Source organism: Gorilla gorilla, chromosome 8 (genome assembly GCF_029281585.2).
Source record: "Gorilla gorilla gorilla isolate KB3781 chromosome 8, NHGRI_mGorGor1-v2.1_pri, whole genome shotgun sequence".
NCBI classification, from domain to species: Eukaryota; Metazoa; Chordata; class Mammalia; order Primates; family Hominidae; genus Gorilla; species Gorilla gorilla.
Genome location: NC_073232.2, coordinates 84,171,191 through 84,174,446, shown reverse-complemented (window position 1 = coordinate 84,174,446; position 3,256 = coordinate 84,171,191). Strand labels below are relative to the sequence as shown.

The 3,256-nt window shown below is 39.5% G+C and overlaps 1 non-coding gene across 1 annotated transcript; it reads left to right on the top strand.

Moving 5' to 3' along the window:
* The first annotated feature begins 2,571 nt into the window (after positions 1-2,571).
* On the top strand, positions 2,572-2,679 carry LOC115936063 (U6 spliceosomal RNA). The gene has a single exon (XR_004071648.1). It is a non-coding gene; the product is annotated as a U6 spliceosomal RNA (small nuclear RNA).
* The last annotated feature ends 577 nt before the right edge of the window (positions 2,680-3,256 follow it).

Sequence of the window (3,256 nt, the reverse complement as noted above, 5' to 3'; positions counted from 1 at the left end):
CTTTAGGACTCCTCAAGCATGATCACTTTCAGGATGGTGCTGGAGCTAGTTCATCCAAGCTCAGGAGAGCCCATTGTTAAGTTTTCAGGAATCTTGCAAACTGAATGCTAACCAGTTTATTATGGTTAGCATTGCTAATAATAAAGTAGCAATGCTACTTTATTAAAAGTAGATTTATATGCATTTCAATTAATTTCAAAAAAATTGAAGAGGAAAGAATACTTCCAAATTCATTATATGAAGCCAGCGCTGTCTTGATATGGAAGTCAGACAGACACTACAAGAAAAGAAAACTACAGACCAATATTCTTGGTGAATATTGACATAGAGATTCTCAAGAAAATACTAGCAAATAGAGTTCAATAGAACAACTAAAATATTATACATGATGACTAAGTAAGATTTATTCCTGGAATGCAAGGATAGTTCAACATACGAAAATCAAACAATGTGATATATGACATTAAAGATGTATGACACTAGAAGAAAACTGTGACTGGACGTGGTGGCTCACACCTGTAATCCCAACACTTTGGGAAGCTGAGGCAGGTGAATCACTTGAGTGCAGGAGTTTGAGTCCAGCCTGGGCAACATAGCGACACCCTGTCAAAAAAAAAAAAGAAAAGAAAAGAAAAGAAAACTGCCTCAACATAATAAAGGCCATATATGAGAAGCACACACAACTAACATCATGTTCAATGCTAAAAGACTGAGAACTTTTTCCCCAAGATCAGAAACAAGGCAAGGATGCCCACTTTCACCGCTTTTATTTAACATAGCACTGAAAGTCCTAGCCAGATCAATTAGGCAAGACAAAAAAAATGCATCAAATTGCAAAGGAAGAAATAAAATGATTTATGTTCCCAGACAACATGATCTTTTAGGTAGAAAACCACAAATATTCCACCAAAAACATCTGTTAGAACTAATAAACAGATCCAACAAAGCTGCAGGATACAATCTCACCATGCAAAAATCAGTTGCACTTTTATATACTAACAATGAATAATCCAAAAGGAAATTAAGAAAATAATTCCATTAACAGTAACATCAAAAAATATATATATTGAGGAATAACTTAGCCAAGGAGGTAAAAAATGACACACTGAAAACTACTGCCGGTTACAGTGGCTCATGCCTGTAATCCCAGCACTTTGGGAGGCTGAGGCAGGTGGATTGCTTGAGCCCAGAAGTTTGAAACCAGCTGGGCAATTTGGCAAGACTCTGTCTCTACAAAAATAAACATTAAAAAAAGTAGCCAGACATGGTGGTTTGTGCCTGTAGTCCCAGCTACTCAGGAGGCTGAGGTGGAAGGATCACTTGAGCCTATGAAGTCGAGGCTACAGTGAGCCATGATAACACCACTGCACTCCAGCTGCCTGGGCAACAGAGCAAAACCCAGTCTCAAAAACGAAAAGAAAAGAAAACTACAAAACATTGCCAAAAGAAATTAAAGAAGACACAAATAAATGGAAAGATATACTGTGTTTGTGGGTTAAAAGACTTAATATTGCTAAGACGTTGATATTGGCCAAAGCAGTCTATAGATTTAATACAATTCCTATCAAATCTCAAGGGCGTTTTTTGCAGAAATAGAAAAACCTATTCTAAAATTCAGACACCAGGGTTCCTGAATAGCTAAAGCAATCTTGAAAAAGAACAACGTTGAGGCCAGGCGCAGTAGCTCACGCCTGTAATTGCGGTGGCTCATGCCTGCAATTGCAGCACTTTGGGAGGCCAAGGTGGGTGGATCACCTGAGGTCACAAGTATGAGACCAGCCTGCCCAACATGGTGAAAGCCTGTCTCTACTAAAAATACAAAGATTAGCAGGGTGTGGTGGTGCATGCCTGTAATCCCAGCTACTCGGGAGGCTGAGGCAGGAGAATTGCTTGAACCCAGGAGGCGGAGGTTGCAGTGAGCCGAGATTGTGCCACCGCACTCCAGCCTGGATGATAGAGCAAGACTCCATCAAAAAAAAAAAAAGAGAGAGAGAAATAAATAAATAAATAAATAAATCTCGTCTCTACCAAAAATGAAAAAAATAAAATAAAAATAAAAATAAAAAAAGTAGCCGGGCGTGATGGTGGGTGCCTGTAATCCCAGCTACTCGGGAGGCTGAGGCAAGAGAATCACTTGAACCTGAAAGGCGGAGGTTGCAGTGAGCCAAGATTGCACCACTGCACTCCAGCCTGAGTGACAGAGTGAGACCTGGTTAAAAAAAAAAAGAACAAAGTTGGAAGTCTCACACTTCCTAACTCTAAAATTTATTACAAACCCACAGTGATCAAAACAGTATAGTCCAGCCTGGGCAACATAGCAAAACCGTATCTACAAAAGATAAAAAAATTAGCCAGGCATGGTGGCGCACACCTGTAGTCTCAGCTACTCAGGAGGCTGAGGAAGGATCATGTGAGCCCAGGAGGTTGAGGCTGCAGTCAGCCAAGACTGTGTCACTGTATTCCAGCCTGGGCAACAGAGTGAAATGTTGTTTCAGAAAACAAAAACAAACTGTGTAGTATTGGCATACAGACAGATACATAGACTAACGGAAGGGAATAGAGAGCCCAGAAGTGCTCATTTTGGCAGCACACATACTAAAATTGGAAAGATACAGAGAAGATTAACATGGCCCCTGTGCAAGGATGACAAGCAAAAATGAAAAATTATTTTAAAAAATTAAAAGAATACAGGGTCCAGAAAGAAACTCTCATACATATAGTCCAATAGTTTTTAAATTAGGGTCCCAAGACTAGTCAGTGGAGAAAGGAGTATTTTCAACAAATGATTTCAGGAAAACTGGATATCTGCACGCAAATGAATGAAACTGGACCCTTACGCTATATGCAAAAATTAACTCTAAATGAATCCAAGACCTGTAAGACCTAAAATGATAAAACTCTTTTTTTTCTTTTTCTTTCTTACCTTTTTTTTTTTAGAGATGGGGTCTCACTGTGTTGCCCAGGCTGGTCTTAAATTCCTGGGATCAGGCCATCCTCTCACCTCAGCCTCCCAGAGTGCTGGGATTACAACTGTGAGCCACTGTACCTGGCCTATACAACTCTTAAAAGAAAACATAGGGAAAGCACTTCATGACAATGGATTTGGCAACGATCTCTTGGATACGGCACCAAAAGCACAGACAACAAAAAAAATATGGATAAGTTGGACTACATCAAAATTAAAAATTTCTTTCTTTTTTTTTTTTTTTTTGAGATGGAGTCTCACTCTGTTGCCTAGATTGGAATGCAGTGGTGC